Source organism: Tupaia chinensis, unplaced genomic scaffold, assembly GCF_000334495.1.
Source record: "Tupaia chinensis unplaced genomic scaffold, TupChi_1.0 Scaffold148049_1, whole genome shotgun sequence".
NCBI classification, from domain to species: domain Eukaryota; kingdom Metazoa; phylum Chordata; class Mammalia; order Scandentia; family Tupaiidae; genus Tupaia; species Tupaia belangeri.
Genome location: NW_006207899.1, coordinates 1,178,974 through 1,203,353, shown reverse-complemented (window position 1 = coordinate 1,203,353; position 24,380 = coordinate 1,178,974). Strand labels below are relative to the sequence as shown.

Here is a 24,380-nt window from a genome sequence, read left to right as displayed (position 1 = left end):
CGGGGGGAATGGCCATGCTGCAATCCCTTCTCCTCCATTCTCCTCTCAGGATCTTGGGCATGCATGCACATGCGCCCAGCATGAGTTTTAAGCCACCGGGTCTGGGACTCAAACTGCGGTAGACTACATGGGAGTCCAGTGACATAGCCATTACACTAACTGCTGGTCCCTCCATGTGGTTTCTATAGCCTCACAGTGTCACATTTTACCATTGGGCCACCATCTGGCCCCTAATTTTTTTTAATTGATAAACGAATTTTTAAAATTTATGGTATATGATATAGTTTAATAAACGTATACATTGCAGAATGATTAAACCAAGCTAATGTAACATGGCCGGCACCTCAAATCCTTATCATTTGGTGCGATAATCATTGATATCTTCATCAGAAAACATCTGATTTGAGAAGACCATGGTGCTTTCTCTTAGCTAAAGAAATAGAAAATAACAATAATTTATGTTGTATTTCTTATTTTGTTGATAAGTTTAAAATATTATCTAAACTTAAAACATACCATTAATGACAATAGAATACCCTTCATTTTAATGTATTTCCATGCTTTTTCTCATCTAATATATGACTTAGTATATAAATAATTTCATATCATAAGGAGAAAATCTGAAGTGCAGTGTAACTACAAAAACAAACAACAAAAGACCAGCAGATGACATAGCAGTTATGTTGCTGGATTCCCACATGGCCGACCATGGTTCAAGTCCCAGATTCAGTGGTTTCAAAATCACACTGGATACCTGTGTGTGCGTGCCCAAGATCCTGAGAGAAAAATAAAGGAGAAAAGATTGTGGCGTGACCATCACCCCTGGGAGAGGGGGAGTGATTTCTCACTTTCTCTTTCACTGTCTCTGTCTCTATCTCTCCCATGAGTGCATGTGCCTAAGGCAAAAAACTCTCAAAAAAAAAAGAACAGCAGCAAAAAGAATCCTCACAAAAATAAAAAAAGAATGCTATTTTTTTTCAAAACTATCTCACTCTCATTATTCAATTATTTTTCAAGCAACAAAAAAATTAAATAATTCTTCAAGACAAAATATTTGTGACAAGTTACACCCAGTAAGATTTCATAGATGCTACTTTATGGTCAAAAAAGTCAGATTATTTAGCGTTTACTTCCAATTTAATGCATGTGCGATAACCATGTCTTTATGCAAAGCAGTCACACTTTCTAAGTTCATTTTGTAGACCTCAAACAGGGCCCTTACTCAGCAAAAACAAACGAAAACATTTTCTATCAGCACATGATTTACAGGCAGCAAACGCTGGATGCATTTCATTTTTACTGAGCAAAGAAGGATCATCATGGTTGAAGGCCATCAGCATAGAGTCAGTTGTTATTGTTGTAATTCAAGTTTCCGGTATTATTTTTAAAACACATTGTAAGTGTGGTACTAAGCTTTGCAACTGTCGTACATACCTGGCCTTCCAAATACTACTCTGAGAGAAAAAGCCAGCTCACGTAATAATCATTATCAATTCTACAACAGTTCCCACAGCCGTTGGCTAAGGGAACACAAAGGCCAAACCCACACTAGCTTTGTCTGTTTACCAAGTGAAGTAGAAACTTGAGTCCAATTTTTGTTTAAAGCTTATTGATTTATTTCTTCCACGAGAGAGGAGGAATGAAAGAGAGCCTAAGAGACAAGCATCCTCACCAAGGTCTTCACACTGCGACATACCCCAGTCTCAGCCAGCCTGGATCCCAGGCAGTACCTGACCAGTGTACTCAGGAAGGTCTAAGGATGCAAACCGAGGACACTTCCCATTGTGAGTCCAGTTGTGTTACCACTGCACGACCACCTGCCATTGTGTTCAAACTCTAAACAATATAGTCATGCATCCCATAACCATATTTTCATTAGCAGTAGACCAGATACATAGTGTTAGGGCAATAGGCCATACCATATAGCCATAGCCATGATGTGCAGTAGGCTATCCCACCTACGTTTGAGTGAGTACATTATAATATCCTCACAAAAATGAAATATTGGGGAACCAGCTGGTGACATGGCATGGTGGTTAAGGCACTGAACACTCCTACATGGCCAACCGCGTTTAAAGTCCTGGACCTGGCAGTTTGCTTTCTCTTTCTTTCTCTCTCTCTCTCTCTCCTCTCTCTCTGTATGTGTGTGTGCGTCTAGTGGAATTAAACTAAATGAACTAATAAATAAAATTAAATAAATAATCCTTTAAAACATTTAAATTGCTCAGTGACGCGTTTCTCAGAGCATAACCCCATCATTGATTAATGAGTGACTGTTGTAACTTTCTCTGTGTTCAGAATGATTACATTAGAAAACAGATGTGAGGCCTCAAGGCAGTAGGAGTTGAACATATTGTTAAGTTTAAGATAAAAAGAATCCGGCCAATCTCATGGACCAAACAGTACACAGGAAAATCATTTTCAAGGCAGCTCTAGTAATTCCAAAGGAGGGATCTACCCAAGTCCAAGAGAAAACTGATAATGAACTGCCTAGCTCTTGGCAAACAGATGGGAGAGATAAATTGTTTTTTGAAATCTCTACCTCCTTAACATCTGCCCTTTTCTCCTCATGGGTATGCCACTGACCTATCAGTACTTCCCAATAGCTGCCCACCCCTGCCTCCATTATTTTGTTTCACCTGAATTCCAGGTAGCTGATTAATGCATTTGGGAGAAGTGTCCTACACATACTTCTCCCTAAGATTATTTTTTTTTTTTAGAGGTTTTGCTATAGGGCGCATGTGCTCGCCAGAAGGACAGCGAGAGACAGAGAGACAGAAAGCAAGAAGTCACCCCCCCCCCGGGGCGATGGCCACGCCGCAATCCCTTCTCCTCCATTCTCCTCTCGGGATCTTGGGCACGCACGCACACACGCCTGGCGTGAGTTTTAAGCCACCAGGTCCAGGATGTGAACCGCGGTCAACTACGTGGGAGTCCAGCGACATACACTAACTGCTGGTCCCCTCCCTAAGATTCTAAAACCAGGTGGAAAATGCTCTCCTGTGTCTGAACCAATGTTTTTGTATACCTTCTCACTCATGCATATACCCCTTCAAAAATGCTTATTGAGTGCTTACTATGTGCCGGGAACTATGTGATGGCAACAGGCCATAATCTCTGTCCACAGGCAGCTATCTGGATAGTGGAAGACACAGGCTTCAATCAAATAATCACACAAACATGTAAAATTATGATACAGAAACTTTCAATACGGGAATTTGTCATCTGGCTATTGGACATAATTTTCAAAGATCTCCCAGAGAAAGTGAGAATCAAGCTAAAATTTGAAGAAGACATAGTAGTTAAGCAAACAGTCATTTACATTGTATCTACATTGTCTGTTCCTGCTTACTGAGATTTAACTCCCAGAAGAGCAAACTACACTGTCTCCTTAGTCACTCCTAAAACTGAGGGCTGACACAAAGTTCAATACTCAGTGAATGTTTATTAAATGAATGGAAATGAATTGAACTAAATATAAAGAAAGATTAGACCAAATCAGGCTGGCTTGTGCAAAGACTCACCAGATGGAGAAAACATGGAAAATACAGAGATTGAAAAAGGCCATACAAATCAACGGGTTTGAGAACCTGGTGTGTGAGGGAGGTGTTTAAAATCCTTTAGTGCTGAGGCAGTGGAATTCATTTGATTTCCTTCCACCCTTTTCTCATATACCATTTTTATTGATTATCCAAGATTCCCAGGCTTACTTGGACTGTAATGCTTGCAAGGAAACAACCTGCAGGAAAATCCACCATACGTCCCTCCTACTGTAGTACTAGTCTGTCATCTATAAAAGCTACCAATAATTGATTCTCTTTTTTTTATTTAGAGAGAGATTTTTGCGATAGGGTGTGTGCCCTTGCCAGAGAGACACAGAGACAGAAAGTGAGCAATCACCCCCCCAGGGAGGATAACCACGCTATAATCCCTTCTTCGTTTCCTCTTGGGATTTTGGGCATACACGCACACATGCCCAGTGTGAGTTTTATGCTGCTGGGTCCAGGACTCAAACCACGGTCAACTACATAAGAGTTCAACAACGTAACCATTACACCATTTGCTGGACCCTCAGCAATTGATTCTCATATCAAAGTAAGCTAATCTATAATATCTGCAGGATTGCACAGGAGGTAACGTAGATAGAGAAGTATCTTTCCCCTTTGCCTGCCTTTCCTTTTCTTCCTCCTCCTCATAGTCCTCCATCACCATCTCCTTTGTTCTTTTGTCTCTCTCCTCTCTCTTTCCACTGTCTCTCCCTCATCCAAGGACTTTGCAGGGAATTCTTTTCTGGTATACATGTGTGAAATATAGAATAAGAGTAAGAGCAAAACACATAGTGGCCTCGAGTGAGCCAATCAGCATTGACTATCCTCTGTATGACCTGATCTCTCGTTGACTGCATTTTTGGGAAGGATCTTCTCCATTCTGAGCAAGTATCCACTTCATTTGAGAAGCTGAAACACTATCTTCAGCAACATTTACCAACAGGAGCAAGATTTAATTTGCACAAAATGAATTCTGTGGAATACTCTATGAGAACACATACTATGTAAGTGAATTTGGAGAGGCTGCCTAAAGAAAACGGAGACTTTTACATTTTTATTTTGAAACAGAAGAATGATCTGGATTATCCAAGAGAAACAGAGATGTAGAATTCCTATAGAAAAATAGTTTTCTTTGCATAATGTGAACATCTTCAAAGCTCAGGACAATTTTGGGAAAAACTAATCACCTCTGAAGCAGAATCTTGGTATGACCCTTATAGCTGAGTAGAAATAGGGCAAACAAGAATAGCCAAAGAATATGTCACCTTATTCCTTTTCAAGGTCGAATGATACATCAAAGAAATATGAACACATTCAGTCAATTACAGGCAATGGGTTCAATAATAAAAGGCCCTTTAAGAATCACATTGCGGGACCAAGCAGTTAGCGTAATGGCTATGTCACTAGACTCCCATGTAATTGACTGCGGTTCGAGTCCCTGACCCAGTGGCTTAAAACTCACGCCGAGCGCATGTGCGTGCGTGCCCAAGATCCCGAGAGGAGAATGGAGGAGAAGGGATTGCACCCCTGGGGGGAGTGATTTCTTGCTTTCTGTCTCTCTGTCTCTCTCTGTCTGCCTGGCGAGCACATGTGCCCTATAGCAAAAAGCTCTCCAAAAAAAAAAAAAAAGAATCACATTGCAAGAGCCAGCCCGCAGTGTGGTTGAGTCCCACTTGAGTCTTGGACCCAGCAACTTGAGAGTCAGGCTGGGCACATGTGTGTCCCAAATTCTAAAAGGAGAGACAAGTGGAGGACACAGGATTGTGGTGTAACCATCTGCCATGTAGGATACTTTCTCACCTTCCTCTCTCTCCACCAAATATATTCACCCTCTAGCAAAATTTAAAAAATAATCACATAACAGCAAATTTTCTCAAAATTGAAAGGTTTTTCATCTAAACCACAAATGATTAATTTTTATATTAACACTTATACCCTGTTTATTGTATGAGTAAATTTATTATTATGACATTTCTTTTAGTATACATATCATAATATTTTTAAACATCTACCATAAGACTGAAATATAGATCATGTTCCATGTGGTAGGCATTCTCTATCTGAATGCACAAAAATAAATTTACACTGGCTGTAACTTTGGGCTGAGAATGTTTTCACCTTTTTGGATCAACACCTGCTAGTCTGGTCTTGTGTCTCTTTCATCCTCTCAGATAGTATTTCACTGCTTAGAGGCCTTTGAAAGGCAACAGATAGCAAACACTCTTTGGTCCCTTGCTTTTCAATAGAATAACCTGAAACTTCTTATCATGAAGGCCCAGGCAAATCATGATATTAGGGAGGGGCCAGGAGTTCCCAGGTCCTACTTCTACGAATAATTTTATTTCTTTCAAACAAAGAAGGGGTTAAACTAAACTAAAATTCATGCCAAAAATAATCTCGTACAGCACACCAATGACCTGCCTAGGTCCTCCCATTTTCCTCATTTTGAAACTGAGCACTCTGTTTACATCATATCTTGGCTCACACATGCGTGACACGTACAGAGAAGACTGGCTAGACATCAAGGCATCAAGGGCCCCATTTCAGTGAGAGACTGGAGTGAAGTCATATAAGCGTCCATTTGCAGATCTCTTGATGAAGAGGCTTTTATACAGCACCTGAGCAAGAGGACCATCCAGTCGTTAACTCAGTCAGGCATTGAGGAGCTCCCACTTATGGTCAGAGAGAACATGGGATAAGCTCTCTGTGTACACTTAGGTTATGCTATTCGACATTTACAAAGCCTGTTCAGGAGAAAGCCCAGAAATCCAGCTAAAAGACTTTTCATTTCAAAACGTTAACCACAAAAAAAAGAGTGTGTGTGTGTGTGTGTGTGTGTGTGTGTGTGTGTGTATGCTCATGTGTATTTAAGGGAAACTTCTCTAAGAACATAATATTTATTTGGTATGTCATGATTTGCAAGAACTAGTGCTTGCAAAACTATCTGCATTTAGGTACTGTGACTTGCAATGCACACAACAATCACTCGTAATTCATAGCCCAGGAACACGTACATTCTATCAGTCATTCTCTGTTCAATAAAGAAATGAATGATTTTCTTTGCCCAGACTATTCAAGCTGCGGAACTCAACAGCACATTCTGGGATGCACTCGTATGAATAACTAGGCAGATGCTAACCTGTAGCCCTCTTCCTGTTGCCTACACATGGCATGATCTTTTAAATTTCTGGCATGGCTAGCTAATGCTGCTCTGAATGGCCTGTAGCAATTCAATGAACTTCTTTTTAATTCTATTTCCATTTTATAGCAAGGGAATGAAAATACACCAGAAAATATACACACACTAACCAGCTTCCGCAGAACTAATATGATGCTAAAGGAAATTGAGAAACAATAGGATAGAAGCTAATGAAATTGGATCATATAGGTAAATCCTATAGAAATAAATGGTTTTCATGGGTTGGGGAGACGCAGATTAGAAAGTGACTATTTAATGAATACTGAATTTCTTTAAAGGTGACAAATAGTTTGGGGCTAGGTGCAATCAGTGGTTGTACAATATCAAGATATACTAAGTGCCTCTGAATTATATGCCTTAAAATACTAAATTTCATGTCGTGGACATTTCAGGTCAATAATAAATTTTACCATAACATAGAGTTCTAAAGCATGTCTTTGCCAAGCCTGTGAAAGGAGAATGTTGTCCACCTACATAATTTAAAAATGGCACCAATGCTGCATGGTGGTATTTACTTTTTTTTTCTCTCTCCTAGAAGTTTTTGCTATAGGGCACATGCACTTGCCAGAAAGAGAGAGACAGAGAGACAGAAAATGAGAAATCACCTCCCAGGGGGATGGCCACGCTGCAATCCCTTCTCCTCTGGGATCTTGGGCACACACATACACGCGCTCGGCATGAGTTTAAGCCACCAGGTCTAGGACTCAAAGGGGGGTCGACTACATGGGAGTCCAGTGACATAGCTATTACTCCAACTGCTGGTCCCCCATGATAGTATTTTCAATAATTTTACAGTAAGCTTACAAAAAAATAAAATGGACACCATTGACGAATGTGGTGATATCCTGATAGTTACACTGATTGGAATCTGAACCCCAGATGAGGGCAAAGTTTTGGCTTGACACACACTATTTCCTGATAACTGGGAAAATTTTTTACCTCCTTGGTCCTTATTAAAGGAAGTTCATCCTTTCGTTCCCTGCAGGGACAGGGCTGTGCCAGCGGCGCCCAGCTTTCACTCTCCACGCACAGCTCTGGCTCCAGCTCCAACTTCCTCCACAGTCCACCGCCCACCCTGCCACCGTGACAGAACAAGCCATCTCCTTCGCCCAGGACTTCCTGAGCTGAGGCATCACTGCCATCTCCAAGACAACCATGTCCGCGACTGAGCGGGTCAAGCTGCTGCTGCTGCAGGTGCAGCGTGCCAGTAAGTAGGAAGATTGTGGCCAACAAGCAGCATGAGAGCATCGTGGACTGCTTCATGCAGGACGTGCTGTCCTTCTGGAGGGGCAACCTGGCCAATGTCATCCTACTTCCTCACCCAAGTCTTCAACTTCGCCTTCAAGGACAAGTACAAGCAGATCTTTCTCGGTGTAGACAAGCACACACAGTTCTGCAGGTACTTCTCGGGCATCTGGAGAGGCGGCTGGAGCCCCCTCGCTCTGCTTAGTCTAGCCCTGGGGTTTCTCCAGAACCCATCTGGTGGCAGATGTGGGGAAGTCAGTCACCGAGCAGGAGCTCAAGGGCCTGAGAGACTGTTGGTGATGATCACCAAGTCGGACAACATCCAGGGCCTGTCCCAGGGCTTCAGCGTCTCTGTGCAGGGCATCATCATCTATCCGGCCACCTCTTTCGGCTAGTCCAACACCGCCGAAGGCATGCTCCCTGACCCTGAGAACATGCACATCATGGTGGCTAGACGATCGTGCAGACGGTGATGGCAGTGGCCAGGGTGCTGCCCTACCCCCTTGACATTGTACCTCGGCACGTGATAATGCACCCAGTCCGGGTGCAAAGGAGCTGACATCACTACATGGGGACTTGGACTGCTGGAGGAAGATCCTGAAGGACGAGGGGGCAAGGCCTTCTTCAAGGGCGGATGGATGGTAGGATGTCCTCTGGGGCATGAGGGGCCCCTTCGTGCTGGCCCTATAGGATAGCTGAAGTCATCTAAGCGTGACAGTGTCCTCCACAGAAGTGCCACCACGTAGAATCCTCACCTCTGACCACCATTGACTTCCCAGAAACTCCATGGTTCCTGTCCCGGCCCGAAGGTGACTGTAGAGGACTGTGAGAGGAGGGGAGGGAGGGGTTAAACAGAGGCTCATTGTGATCAGGTTGACCATTGGCACCCCGATTTCCATGTGCTGAAGACAAGGGAGGGGAATCCTGGCATCCTCACGGGTCTTGTCCCAGCCAGTTCCCCCACTACTCAAACCTAGAATCTGGATGCTCATAGGACTTTTTTTTAAAACATTTATTTAAAACAAGAATCATGTCTCCTATTTGTACTTTAAGCATTCGCCCAACTTTTTGCACAATCAAATATTTGCAGTGAACATTCTATGTCGGGTATTTCCACAGACTAATAAAGTCAGGACACCAGAAAAAATAAATAAATAAAAGGAAGTTCATTAATATCCATAATATAAAAAAATTAAGGAACATTCATGTTGAATTATGGTTACATATATCCTCTGAAAGCAAGCTTTTTTTTCAAAAAAAAAAAAAAGAAGCAAGTTCTGTTATCCCTTATACATTTAATTTTCATGAACTTTGCTCTTCGGTAAATCAGCAAGTGTTTATCGAACTGTTATACTCAGTTTGTGTCCAAGACTATTGGCAGACTCTGAGGGGTTAAAGAAAGCGATGAGTTTTCCATTGCCATTATTCTATCATTTATGACATTGGACTTACCCAACAGATAATATCAAATGGTAGTACTTTGAATGAAACAAACAAATGCAACATAACCCTACATTTATACAATTCTTGACCCAAAAATCCCTCAAACTTTGGCAACTATCACCTTTACAACTGCCCTGGGAGGCAAGTAGAATAGGATTACTTATTGCTGCACTGTAGAATTAGAACATTTCAAGGACACACAATAAATAATACAGTGAGGATATAAATCTAGGTCTTAGTTACCTGGCCTGTTCCTCTCTTCATTACAACTGGGAGTCAGAACATCTGAGTTCTAATTGTGGTTTTGCCCCAGACTAGCTAGGTGACATTAAACAACTGTCCCAACCTCTTAGATTTCCATTTCTTCCTCTCTGAAATGAGATGGCTGGGGCACATGTTCTTGAATGTGCTCTTTTTGGAGCCTGCATCCTCTGTTAGCAAATGTAGAAACTGCACATTCATCAGCTAACTATTCTTTCCTGCTATTTTTTAACTTTAATATAACTCAGTTCTTATATGCAGTAACCCACATTTTTGGACTACTTGCTACGTAAAGGTTATGTTTGCAAACACATCTTCAATTAGAAGAGCCTGAAAAAAGGTTTCCTAAAATTCTTCAGCTTACACCATCACACTGGTCCTATTCATAGGTAATGTCCTTCCTTGTTTGCAAAATCCTTTGCTATATATAGCACATTGGTCCTTTCAAAGTGCTTTTCCATCTTTTGTCTCCCTCAGCATAGAGTAAAATATAGACATTAACAGGTCCCAGACAAAGACAGTGTAAAGCACACTCTCTCTCCCTAAGCTAAAAGGCCCCACTCCCAGTCTTATTGTTATCCTACATAGGTGTGACGGAGATAAGAAGGGTCAGACTGGTGATTCATCAGCCACCAATCCCAGAGGCTTTCATTGGAAGAACAAAAAGTACACTATTGCCCCAAAGGCTGTACTTTGGTTTTATTCCCTTGTTAAGAGCAACTTCAGAATCCCACAAAGCAAAGCTTATGAGAGAGAAAAGAACTGAAAAAGATGAGCTAAGTGCATCGTTTATATGAATGCAAAGTTACAGAGAGTAGAAACAAGTGACTCGTAACCCAAGATAATCTGTCGCCAAAAGAAGATTCCAATGACCTCATTTATCTTAAATATCATAAAGTCATTATAACAAAATGAATTATTGAGAAAATAACCTCAGTTTTCTAATCATGGAATCAATTGTGTATCTCTTAGACGCTTTCTGGTTCTTACCACACATGAGTACATGGAAAAGTGGTTTTGTCGTCGTTGTTGGTTTTAACTTGCTTGTACCTTTTAAAATATAAAATCAAGAAAATCCTCCCTTTCCCTTATTTCATTAAAAACATTTTTTTTAGTTGCCAGAGAACACGAGTGCTTGCCAGAGAGACACAGAGAGAAAGAGAGAGAAGGAAAATGCATCTCCCAATTGGGCAGAGTCATGCTACTCATGAGCCTGGTATGTTTTTCAAGCTCTCAGGGCCAGGATTTGAACCACTATTAGCTATGTGTACTCCAGCTGCGTTATCCACTAGACCATGGGGTCAGTCTACACTTATAAGTCTTAGAATACAGGAAAATTCTACCATAATTTCTGCTATAGAAAATGAAGAAAGCTACAGTCACACATTGTTGGTGGGTGAGCATTAAAGAGTGACAGATGGTGGAGAAGCCCTTTTCAATCAGAAAATCTCTAACCGCTTTTGTCTAGCAGAGTTAGAAGAGGATAACATTAAACAAGGGAAGCAAGGAGACAAAATAATAAAGAAATAAAACAAATGGTCCTTTACAACATGCTAACATTATATTCAGGGGCTGAATATAATGTAAACTGCTTTCTCTAGAGTTTTCACCCCAAGATAAGGTGATAACTATGCCTCTTGCTCCAAACAGTTAGCAAAGTTGTGAATGCAAAGGAAGTTAGATTACTTTCTCTAAATATCCACCTTTTGATTATTTAATTACTTATTATTTTGTTTTATCATTAGATGAAAACTGAGTCCTGGAAAGGTGATTGGGAAGTGTAAGTTCTAGTCGAAGCTCTGATATTACTGTTATATGTCTTGGGATCTGTCATTTTTCATTTATTTAATTATTCATCATTCAATAATTATTTTATTTAATTTTATTTATTTATTTTATTTGACCAGAGAGGGACAGAGCAAGCGAGAGAGAGAGAGAAAACACAATTGCGAAAGCAAGCCGCCAGTTCTGGGATTTGAACTATGCTCGACCATGTGGGAGTCCAGTGCCTCCTGCTGGCCCCAATATTCAATAATTAAGTGTCTAATATTTCCAGATACTGTGCTGGCTGCTGGTTCTGTCAACTTGACAAGTTCAAGACACCTTGGAAAGAAGGTGGTATAGGCAGTCATTCATAAATATATATATATATATATATATATATGTGTGTGTGTGTGTGTGTGTATACACATACATGATTTGTACTCTATAATCCTGCTACCAAGACAATATCTGTTAGAATCAGAAATTGGAAGCTGACCCAAACACAGTAGTTTATATTAGCCTTCTAGCAACTTATAAAATAGCTTGCAAGAAATGTCCAGTGTGCTTCTCTATACTGGATAATAACCAATTGAAGACTCTCAGGGGGTTTAAATGTCAGATATACAGAGAGGAGAGCAGGAAGTAAAGTGGAGTAGAAGGTGAAAGAAAGAGAGAGAGAGAGAGAGAAATAACCATATGCACAAGCCATGAAGGAGTTACGCCTGATTAGAAACTGTGAGGAGAATGAAAGGTGAGAAGTTCGTAGCAAAAGAAATAGAAAAATTAGTGAAGAAGAATGATAAACATCTGCTGCCAGGGAAGATTCTTTAATTCACTCAATGAATGTTTGGGAGTGGAGAAGGCATTTACAAGGCACAAATGGAACAAAGCAAAAATCCCTTCTTCACGGAGCCTACTGAAAGAGCCACATGCTATTCAAATCATCGCAAGAGCCACGGCAAATACTTGGAAGGTACTGGCACACTTCACTTTGCTTCGCAAATTGTTTTTTTACAAATTGAAGGCTTGCAGCAAGAAGTCTTATTTAACCTGTATCAAGAAAGTTTATCAGCACCGTTTTCCCAACAGCATGTGCTTACTTCATGTCTCTATGTCAACGTTTTAGTAATTTGTAAAATATCTCAACTTTTAAAAAATTATTGTATTTCTTATGGTGATCTCTTACCAGTGGTCTTTGATGTTACTATCAACGTGGTTTGGCACACCATGAACCACACCCATATAAGACAGCAAACTTAATCAATCAATGCATGTGGGGTGGGCAGGTGGCATGGTGACTGGGGCACTGGACTCTTACATGGTCAACTGCGGTTCAGGTCTTGGACCTGGCAGTTTGCATTCTCACTTTCCGCTTGTCTTTCTCTCTGTCTCTCTCTCTCTCTCTGGTGAGCACATGTGTCCTGTAGCAAACTGAAAAATAATACTACTAAATAAAGTTAAATGAATAATTCTTTTAAAAAAATAAATAAATGTATGTGTCCTAACTGTTCCATCAACCAGCCCACCTCTCTCAGTCTCCTCAGGCCTCCTTATTTCCTTAAAAATGATAATATTAAAATTAGGCCCAGTAATAATCCTACAATGGCCTGCAAGTGTTCAAGTAAGAGAATCGTACATCTCTCACTTTAAATCAAAAACTAGAAATGATTAATCTCTAAATGACTCTTTAGTGAGGAAAACACATTGAAAACCGAGATAGGGTGAGAACTATACTTCTTGCACCACCAGTTAGCCAAGTTGTGAATGCAAAGGAAAAGTTTTTGAAAGAAACTAAAAGTTGCCCCAGTAGATAGATGAGTGATAAGCAGAACAACCTCATCACTGATACAGAGAAAGTTCTGGTGATCTGGAAGAATATCAAGCCAGCCACACATTCTTTTAAGCCAAAGCCTAATCCAGAACAAGGTCCTAACTCTCTTCGATTCTATAAAGGCTGAGAGAAGGGAGAAGGATGCGGAAGAAAAGTCTGAAACTAGCGTAAGTTGTGGGAAACTGGCACGAGGTTTAGGAAGTGACGCTGTCTACATAATATAAAAGTGTAAGGCCAGTTGTAGGTTCTAGAGACAGCCTAAAAGGGAGTGAGTAACACAAGGTGGGTAACGGGATCGGAGGGAGGTGTTCAGAGAAAAAAAATAAAACATTTAATAGACACAGAAATAAAAAATGTTTTGAGAGGTAAGATATTTGTGGGACACAGAAATTGTTTATTATCTGTTGCTGATAATGTGTATAGTATTCTCAACTGGATTGGTCCAAGTAAATGTTAGGTAAATTCTCTTTGCAAGCCAAATGGTATATAGTAATCCAATGTATAAAAATAAAATAAATAAAAAGCATAATAATAAAATAAAATTTGTTAAAATGACTCATTAGGCAAAATTCTTCAGTTTTTTTGCTTTGACTTTTTAAAGCAATGTCTTTATTGAAATATTTTACATATAAAATTCTTTAAAGTATACATCTAATGACTTTGACTCTATTCACCAAGTTGTACAACCATCAGCACTAGCTAAAATTCCAGAATGGTTTCATCACACCAAAATCTCTATGAGATTTGGCTATCCTGAAAATTTCACGTAACTAAAATGTCATGAGACCAAAAGAAAAAAGAAAAAAAAAAAAAGAAATAAAAAGCTTTCTATTGATGATAATTTATATGGTAATGCTTTTGACTTGACATATATGCACCGTATTCGTGCTGGGAAAAACCACTTGTACACTGTAAGGATGTGCAGTGATTAAATGTAAATAATAAATACAAGGGCAAGGCGAAGCAGCAAGCACTGTTGTAGAAACAGCAGCAAATTATTCAGAACTAGCATGGTGAAGGTGACATAACTAAACAAGTTCTCAACGTAGACGAAACAGCCTTTTATTGAGGAAGATTTTATAGCTAGGGAGGCAAAATCAATACGTGGCTTCAAAGCTTCAAAGGACAGACAGACTCTCTTGTTAAGGACTAAGGTAGTTGTTGACTTTAAATTAAAAACAATGTTCATTTTACCATTGTTTAAATTCCAGTGCTTTTAAGAATTACACCAAGGGAGAGCAGGTGACATGGTGGTTAAAGCACTGGACTCCCACATGGCTGACCACAGTTTGCATTCTGAACCTGGCAGCTTGCTTTCTCACTTTCTTTGTCTCTCTCTGGTGAACTCACCTGCTTTGTAGCAAACTGAAAAATAATACTGATAAATAAAATCAAATAAAAATAATTATTTAAAAAATACATATATAAACAAGAATTATGCTAAATATACTTCACTTATGCTCTTTAAGTGAAACAACAAACTAGGTGACAGAGAACAATTTACAGCATGGTTTGCTGAATACTTGAAGCCCACTGTTGAGACTTTTAGCTCAAAGTAAATAAATAAATAAATAAAATAAGTAAAAAGATTCCTTTCACAATATTACCACTCATTAACCGTATACTTACTCAAGAGCTCTAATGAAAATATAAAGGACATTAATGATGTTTTCATGCCTGCTATCACACTATCTATTCTATAGCCCATGAGGCTAGGAGTAATTTCAACTATCATGCCTTATTATTTAAAGAATACATTTCATAAGCCTATAGCTACCATAGATAGTGACTCCTCTGATGAATCTGAGACCAAATTAAAAACCTTCTGTAAAGGCTTCACTATTCCAAGTACTATTAAGAACATTTGTGATTCATGGAAGGATCAAAATATCAACATTAGGGCAAATAGATGGTGTGGAGGTTAAGGCAGCTGAATTCCACATGGCTAACTGCACAGTTCAAGTTTCATACCTGGCAACTTGAAAAACACACAGAGTATGTGTGCATGAATGCCCTAAATCTTGAGAGGAAAATGGAACAGAAAGGATTGCAGCACAGTTATCCCCCCCATAGGGGGAAGGTGATTTCTCATTCTCTCTTCCTCTCTCCCTCTCTCTCTCTCTTTCTCTCTCTCTCTCTCCCCGCCCCCCATATCTTTCTCTGGTGAGCACACACACCCTATAGCAAAAAAAAAAAAAAAAAAAAATTAACAGGAGTTTAGAAACCATAGATTCCAATCATGATAGATGACTTAGAGGTATTCAAAACTTCGGTGGAAGAAATCAAGTCAGTGGAGAAGAAATACTGCAGGACAGAAATAGCAAGAGAATTAGAATTAGAAATTGAGTCTGATGATATGACTGAACTGCTACAATCTCATGAGAAAACTTTAACAGATAAGATATTGCTTCTTGGCAGTTAGCAGGTTAATCATGCTGGCCATGTGTGTGTACACGCCCAAAATCCTGAGAGGAAAACGGATGACAAGAGATAGCAGAGTGGCCATGCCCCCAGGGAGTGATTTCTGACTCTCCCCTTCTCTGTCTCTCTGTGTCTCCAGTGGGCACACATACCCTATGGCACAAACATTAAAAAAGAAAGAAAGAATAGACATGACATTTGTAAGACACAGAAATGGTTTATTACCTGTTGATGATAATATGTATAAGTATTCTCAACTGGACTGGTCTGAGAAGTATTTCATGTTAGGTAAATTCTCTTTACAAGCCAAATGATGTATAGTGAGTGAATCTTTAAAAAATAAGAAGAATGAAAAAATAATAATATGGGAAAAAATGAAAAGCTATTTGCTGCTGCTGATGAGGATAGTAATGTCTTTGTCTTGACTGATATACATGGCAATTATGCTGGAAAAAGAAATGCTACACACTGTAAAGATATATGTGATTAACTGTAATATTAAAACATTTAAAAAGAAAGAAGAAAAAAAGAAAGAAAGAAAGGACTTCTTATGAGTAAACAAAACAAAAAATGGTTTCTTAAAACAGAATCTATTCCCAGTAAAGATGCTGTGAACATTGTTGAAATGGCAACAAAGGATTTAGAGTATCACATAAACTCAGTTGATAAAGCAGTAACAAGACTTTAGAGGTTTAACTCCATTTTTTTTTTAAGGTTTTTGCTATAGAATGCATTCACTCACCAAAGAGAGACAGAAAGAGACAGAGTGTGAGAAATCACCCCATAGGAGGGATGGTCATGCTACAATCCTTTCTTCTCCATTCTTGTCCTGGGATTTAGGGCTCAGACCCACATATGTCTGGTATGAGTTTCAAGTTGCTAGATGCAGATTAGATTCGAACCGCTGAACAACAGTTGGCCATGTGGGAGTTCAGCACCCCAACCACCATGCCACCTCTTGCTCCTTGACTCTGATTTTGAAAGAAGTTCTATTGTGAGTAAAATGCTATCAAACAACATCATATGATACAAAGAATTGTTTCATGAAAGGAAGAGTGAATAAATGCTGCAAACTTCACTGTTGTCTTGTTTTAAGAAATTGCCACAACCACTCCTACCTTCAGCAACCATTGTCCTGATCAGTCAGCAACTGTCAACATCCAAGGAAGAGGTTTCACCAGAAAATAATTATGATTTGCTGAAGACAGAGATGATTCTTAGCATTTTTTAGCAATAAAATATTTTAAAGTACTTACACTATTTATATATAATGTTATTGCACACTTAATAAAATTCAGTATAGTGTAAATATAACTTTCATATGCACTGGGAAAGCAAACAAATTGTGGGACTCATTTCACTGAGAAATTCACTTTTTTGCAGTGATCTGGAACCAAATCCACAATGTCTCTGAGATATGCCTGTAAAAATTCTGGAAGCCACAAGATAAAGGGTAGATGAGCCAATTTAACATTTGGGGAAGAAATATTTTGAAGAAAAGCTCAGTGAAAATATCCTGGGGGTAGTGACACTGAAAAGGAAATAGAGAAACAAAAAAGAGATTAAGAATTAAGTGGGCAAAAGTAACCTGGGAAGAACTGTGACCTTAGGGAGACACCTGAAAAAGAGGCAAAAAAGAGCAAGAGTAGCCTAGAAAATGAAGAAGCCAGATTATGCTAGACCTTATAGTTCATTTTAATAATCTGAGTCTCAATCCCAAGAATAGTGAAAAGCCATCAAAAGATGCCAAGAAAAGCATCACAAACTGAGATGTGCATTTAAACTATCAACTGTGACATCATGTGAGAATTAATGGGAGAGGTTTAGAGTGGAAAGATCCACTCAGAAGCTTCTTCAGGAGTCTAGAAGAGACGTGGTGACTTGGTGACTTGGACCAAGGGAATGAACACTATCCTAAACATCTACAAGTGTAGAAAACATCTCTGTATCCATGACCTATGCCACAATCCTGATAGCTAGCAAACATCAGGAAATCATTGTTAAATGAATGGCGGTAAACTCTAAGGAGTCTATGGTCAGCGATAGTTTTGCAGTTCCTTGGTGAATCCACCCTAAAAGAGAAATGTCTACTGGTATTTCAAGTACTCTTAAAGGAGATACTTAAAGGCAAGGGATATATTTTGCCTCCCTGAAATGATCCTATTAAAGGTACCTCTATCTAAAAGTCAGAACAGATTTATAGTTAAGATAACAGGTTCTACAGATAAAGTGTTCAAGTTTATCTCCTAGTTCTACCAATTTCTTGTGTTATAATAGGCATATAAATACTCCTTGATTTACAACAGGGCTACATCGCAATTAACCCATTGTAAGGGGAAAAATAAAAATTGTACATCAGGGGCCATCTGTATTGTTTAAACCGTCTCTGTCTCTATTTCTTCATCTGTACAATGGTAATATTAAAAGTATCAGACCTACCTGACAGAGTTATCATGAGGAGTAAATGACATTGTATATGTTAATCATTTATTGATATAAAAGAAGCTCCCAGTAAACACTACTATTATTCCCACCTGCACTACGAGCTTTTCAAGGAGAAGCAGTCTTTATTAGAACACATTAGGTACTCAATACAATTTCACTGATTTTCTATTTTATTTATTTATTTGAGAGATTTTTGCAATAAAGTGCATACACTCTCCAGAGAGATAAAAAGTGAGAAATCACCCCGCTCCAGGAGGGATGATCACACCATAATACCTTCTCCTCCATTATCCTCTTGGGATTTGGGGCATGCACACACGTGCCCAATGTGAGTTTTAAGCTGCCAGATCCGAGACTCAAGCTGTGGTCAACTACGTGGGAGTACAGCTACATAATCATTATGCCATCAGCTGATCCCTGATTTTCTATCTTCATCCCTCATGCTGAATTTGAGAATTTTATTTCATGTATGTTTCAGAGTCATGTTTTTCACCCAGATCGGCTAACAATCTTTTTATCCTGAAAGAGAACATTCTTCTCAAACTGTCAGTATCAGTCTTTCCATCACCTTTCTCTTGTCCTGTTCCAAACAAAATTATTCAGTCTGCTTACTTTCCCCCCCACAAATCCTGCCATCTGAAACTTAATTGCTTCTACTTCCATTACATACCTGCCTTGCTTTATTTTGACTATTAACATTGCTTTCTTGTAAGTAGATCATATCTATTCTGCTTGTCCCTTTCCCCTTATTAATGAACTTCCTAGCCCTGGCATCAGTTGAGAATTATCCTTTATCTCAGTCTTTTCTAACTAGTCTTCAAATTCCTTGCTGCTTAGGTGATTGTTTTTGGCATGATCCTTGCTAATTCACCTTTGTTAAGAACCCTTGTCTCTTAAAACATCCTTCTTATAAAATACAGGAGGGGATTATTCCTCCCAACAGTATTTTTAACCATTCCTGCTTTTAAATTGGTTTTATTTTCTTCTCTTTTTTAATGTCTAGTAGCATGTGTGTTCCTGCTAGAATTGTACATTGTCTATACCTATGGCAGGTTAAAAAAAGAGAGAAAAGCCATACCTCCAGGCATTTTTCCAGAAAGAATCAAATAAAAACCCTAATAGCTCCATCCATCTAGTTACCTCTGAGCATAGACTGGTTTTCTTCAGGAAGATTAAGTCTGCTTTTTCCAATTTTTATGCTTCACTGGCATTCCTCACCTTCTATATCCAAATACTGCGTAGGTTGATTGTTCTCCTTAATTACTCTTACCACGGATTCCATCTACTTCTTCTGGACCTCGTTTGTATGGCTCATTGAAAACTATTCATCTCTCTACCTACGCCATACCGGCTTGAATTTCTTTACACAGTTCTGAAGATCCTTAGCATTTTATTTGTCTGAAGCATGGTTTTTATGTGGAGACTCTTTGTTTATTTGGTTTTTAACTCTTGCTTGTTACTGGGAAGTGTCATATTTCCAGGACTCGGCATACTGTTGGCCATATTTCTGCCTTCACTCCTGAGCAGTCTACTCGTAACTGACTATGTCCGACTTTGTCTCCTTATTCACAAGCGATTCAGAAGAGAGGAAGAACTACTTGGCTAAGAAACAAAGAGTCTTAGTGGGGCCGGAATGTGGCGTAGTCATTAAGGGCGCTGGGCTCTCACACGGCCAACCGCGGTTTGAGTCCCAGACCTGGAGGCTTGCTTTGTCACTTTCTCTCTCTCTCCCTCTCTCTCTTTCACTCTCGCTCTGTCCCTCTCTGGTCAAATTAAAATGAATAAACAAATATAGAGGATACTATGAACATCTGTATGCCAAGAAACAAGATAATCTGGATAAGATGGACAAATTCCTGGGCATGTATAATCTACCTAGATTGAGCCAGGAAAATATAGAAAGTCTGAATAGGTCCATAACAAGCCAGGAGATTGAATCAGTAATAAATAACCTCCCAACAAAGAAAAGCCCTGGCCCTGATGGATTCACATCTGAATTCTACAAAACTTTCAAAGAAGAGTTAACTCCCATTCTGCTCGCGTTATTTCTAAAGATCAAAAAGGGTGAATCTCTCCCTAATTCATTCTATGAAGCCTCTATCACCCTTATCCTTAAAACAGATAAGGACAGGACAAGGAAGGAAAACTATAAACCAATATTCCTGATGAATATAGACGCAAAGATTCTCAGCAAGATGCCAGCAAATCGTATCCAACAACTTTCTTCCTTTCATCTGAAAACATTACAGCATCCTCTTTCCATGGTGGACTTTTCTCTGTTATCTTAGGGCTAATAATATGAGAATGTCAGCATAGCAGAATATTCACCCCCTCCTCAAAATGTGGCTCAAAGGAAAATTTTATCAAGGCATATCACATGCTAAAGTGTTTCCAGGGCAAACTGTAGTTCTACCCAAATGCCCTCATGCACTACCCCTGTAGGAAAAAACAACACCTTGTAACCCAGCAACCCTGACACAGTTCACACCAAACAGGCTAGGAGCGGCCATGGCAATCAGTACTGATGGGCAGGGATACAGATCCCCAGGGAGTCAAAGAGGCCAAGGGTTCACAGTCACTGGCAGAAGAAGAATGGACACTAAAGAAAGAATAAAATTTGAGAAGATAAGGACTGAAGAAAAGGGAAAAATGGAGAGAAATAGATCCTTGTGGAACAGGGTAATTAACATGGGTCACGGGTTTCTTTTAACAATCAGCTAGCTTACCTTCCCAGCTTCAACTCCCAACACTTTCCTCTCAGGACTCCAGTGTATACCCACACCCCAATGTTACCTCTAATTTAACATCTTGGGCAACATTTCGTGACATCATGACTCCTTGCCTTGGTTCACAATTAAAGATGAAGTAAGTACAGTACTGAGCTGTGCCCAGAATACAGAACTTAGATGGCCTTTACTATTAGATATTTTCTCTGTGGTTTAGTGCCACCCAACAGAAAATAAATGAATAAATAAATAAAATAAAAAACTGATACAGGTCAGCATTTAGGCCTTGTGAAAAATGACTGGGATTGTGAGTTTAGAATGACCTTGAACAGTGTAATAGCACATGGATAATGCTGAATCAGACTGCTGGCTAAATCTCCTTGACCTTTATTTCTTTTCTAGTATGCACAGCCCAAAAACATGACTTTATGAACCGTCGGTTGTAAACAAATTCTTTCTTTTAAAAGACACAGCTGAGACACCAAGAAGGTGAGATCTTCAACACAAGGAGAAATATGAGATTTCAGAGCAGCACAAGATTGATCAGAAAGCTGTGGACTCATAAATTTTACCAAAAATCAAAACTGTTCCTCAACTCCAAGGGTATCTTCAATCTGTGTTTGCCCTTAAGAATGGAATTTATACTCACAAACTACTACTAACATGACAGTCTGGTTTTTTTGTTTGTTTGTTTGTTTTGTCTCTAGATGTTTCTTACCAAGAACCTAACTAACTGATTTATACACACACATGCACACACACACTCACATATACGCAAACATACATATATATAAACTTTTTTTTAAGGTACAGTTCAGGGGCCAGCCATGTGGCATGGTGGATAGGGCGGCTGAATTCCTTATGTCTGACTGCATAGTTCAGGTCTGCACACGGTAGCATGAGAAACATGCTGGGCATGTGTGCTTCTGTGCCCAAAATCCCAGGAAGGGAGTGAAGGTGAAGGAATTACAACATGATCACCCCCCGCCCCGAAAAGTATTTTCTCACTTTCTCTGTCCCTCTCCCTCTCTGTCTCTCTCTGGTAAGCACACATGCCCTATGGCAAATTAAAAACAAACAAACAAACAAACAAAAACAATGAGAGACACACAGCTTGATCCAAAATACTGTACTTGGGGTAAATATAAAGACCTCTTCTATTGCCACCTTTCCATAATACATTTCCAAAGAAAATTTCCCAAGAAAACTCATAAGAATGCATTCTATTTTTAAAAGCAAATTCTTTTTGAAACAAATTTGTTGGGGGAGGAATAAAGTAATATGAATTGAATAACTTGACCTTTTGAATGTTGATATCAAGAGAATATATAGCTCATGATTTGGAGAGAAGTATTGAGAAAAGTATTGTTTACATACTGCTACTAACACAACAGAGTCGGATTTTTTTGTTTTGTTTTGTTTTGTTTTGTTTTTGTCTCTAGATGCTTCAGGACAAGTTGAATCCAAAAGAAATAAAGAAGGGGAATGTTTTTTCTGGCTACCTCTCTCCTGGCTCTCAGCATCCAGGCCTAGTGGGGGCAGAATCACGTGACAATCTTTTTGAGAGGGAGAACATGGGAATAGCCCTCTCTCAGATTGTGCTTGCAATCTATAAATTCCAGCCAAGCCTGATTTCATTCTCTTTCCAAAACTGTTGCCAGGCACTAACACCAAAAGAATTGTGCTGCATAGACTTTTTAAAGAAATCAATTACAAACCTTCTTTATTAGCTAAACAAATTCAACTACCAGAAATATTGGGTGTGAAATATAAAGACCCGCCGTTGTTTGGCATGGTGTTTACAGGTCAGCCTTCTTTTTGTACCAAGATGGAATATGATGAATGAAACACAAGTTTTCACAATATGCAGCATTTTTTTCTCATGCTTCCTCTGTGAAGGATGGTGAATGCTAAAGACCAGCAATGGGGAGCCAGCAGCCAACACAGAATTCAGGGCCATTCTCACTGACAACATTGTGGAGTTACTGAGGGAACAGGCCAGATGAAGTTTTCAGCCTTTTTCAGTGTCTAGGAGAAAATATTTAGAAGTAGATTGTGCTTGGGCAAAGTTTTGCTAACTTTGAAATGAAGAAAAAGTCATGGTGCAATTAAGCCAAAGCAAAGAAACCTCCTCTAAGATTTCAAAGGTGAACCTGAATTTCTACCACCACTAATCAGAAAAGGAAACAGTTTTAGAAATACAGAGAGAGTGGGAAGTTGGATAATGTACAAGACTAACCCGTTTTCTTGAACTCATCAAGTGCTTATCATGTACAAGTGCCTTGAAAATGTGGCCAAGTTAGTAAAAATGAAAGAATGCAGTAGGTAGACTTCTATATTTGGGCATTTCAGGTCACATGCAGTATTAGACCTGTACTAGTCAACAAGTCTTACTGAGCCTGGGGCGTGTGGAAGGCCCAAGTTCAGTTCCTGAACTGAAGACTAACTAAAAGGGATCAAGCACAGTATCATGCATTTGTGATTCTAGCCATCTGGGAAGCTGGGGCAAACAAGGGCAATGACAAAACCCTGTCAACACCTGTCTCCTTCCCTTCCTCCCCCCTCCTCCGAGTCTAAATAAAAGAAAGAGTCAGAGGGATCAGTGGCATTTCTTGATTAGGAATGGAGGGCTGATGCTTTCTTGATCTCTTCAATGCACTAAGGAACTTACACACAAAAATAGAATAGCCAAACTCTCTCTGAGATTCTCATCAAGAAAAGCTTGTAAGACTCTCAAACTGAAAGCGTCTACAGCTAACTACATCAGTTTTCATGCCATTCCTGCACCTCCTCTTAGATCCTTGGTCTCAGCAAAGAGATTCATTCCATGTACACAGGCTGGAAACCTCTTTCTTCCTTACTAATCATATCTAGTTCTCATCAAATCCCACTGATTCCCAAACATCACTTAAAGTTACCAGTATCTTCCCTTTCCATTGCCACCGCCCTCATTTAAATGTAAATGTTCACCAGTTCAGACCACTGAACTGGCCTTTTAGCTCATCTCTCTGCCTCTTGCCATAACCTGCCTCCCCCTCCCTAATTCCTTCCTGAAGTTGGTATTATGAATCTGAAAAGAACTCCTTACTGCTTGAAGTCACAGGTCTGGAAAACCCAGAAACCAAAATCAGATAATGACACTATACATCACTAAATTATAATTCCAATCCAAACCACCACCCAAATAAGTCTCTTTTGTTAATGGATGGAAAAGTGAAGCGTCCTTATAGGTACCAAGACAGCCTATCTAGGAAGATTCAGGGGACTCAAAGAACCTTCCAAAGTATATTTAAATCCTTAGTTTTTAATTCCTTTCAATATGTGTTCTTCACTATTGCTGTTCAGTAGCTGGCATTAGACCTCAATGTGATCTGTGAGATAAAATATAGCATTTGAACAAGAAAGAATTATTCCTAGGCATTTCACAATGTAGATTTTTAAATACTTAGGGGAAATTTATGACACACATTTGGAAGATGTTGGATAAAAGAGGCAGA

General features: G+C 39.4%; 1 pseudogene; it reads left to right on the top strand.

The window, feature by feature from the left end:
• The window catches only part of LOC102491195 (ADP/ATP translocase 3-like), a 15,685-nt pseudogene extending 6,884 nt beyond the window's left edge, over window positions 1–8,801 (top strand).
• The last annotated feature ends 15,579 nt before the right edge of the window (window positions 8,802–24,380 follow it).